Here is a 438-nt window from a genome sequence, read left to right as displayed (position 1 = left end):
CCCAAGGATACAATCAGGAAGAAGGTATAGACTTTGATGAAACCTTCGCTCCAGTTGCTAGACTTGAAGCTATTAGGCTATTACTTGCATATGCTTGTTCTCTTAATTTTCACTAATATCAAATGGATGTCAAGAGCGCTTTTCTCAACGGCTACATTCAAGAAGAAGTTTTTGTAGAACAACCTCCCGGTTTTGAAGATTATAAACATCCTTCTCATGTCTACAAGTTAAAGAAAGCCCTCTATGGTCTAAAGCAAGCTCCACGAGCGTGGTACAATCGTCTAACAACTTTTCTGATAGAAAAAGGTTTTACCAAAGAGAAGGTCGACACTACTCTATTTATACATAAAATAAATCATCATACTTTACTAGTGACTTTAGCAAAATGATGCAAGGAGAATTTGAAATGTCCATGATGGGAAAGTTGAACTACTTTCT

Source organism: Lupinus angustifolius, chromosome LG19 (assembly GCF_001865875.1).
Source record: "Lupinus angustifolius cultivar Tanjil chromosome LG19, LupAngTanjil_v1.0, whole genome shotgun sequence".
In the NCBI taxonomy this organism is placed as follows: domain Eukaryota; kingdom Viridiplantae; phylum Streptophyta; class Magnoliopsida; order Fabales; family Fabaceae; genus Lupinus; species Lupinus angustifolius.
Note: the sequence above shows the minus strand (reverse complement) of the source record.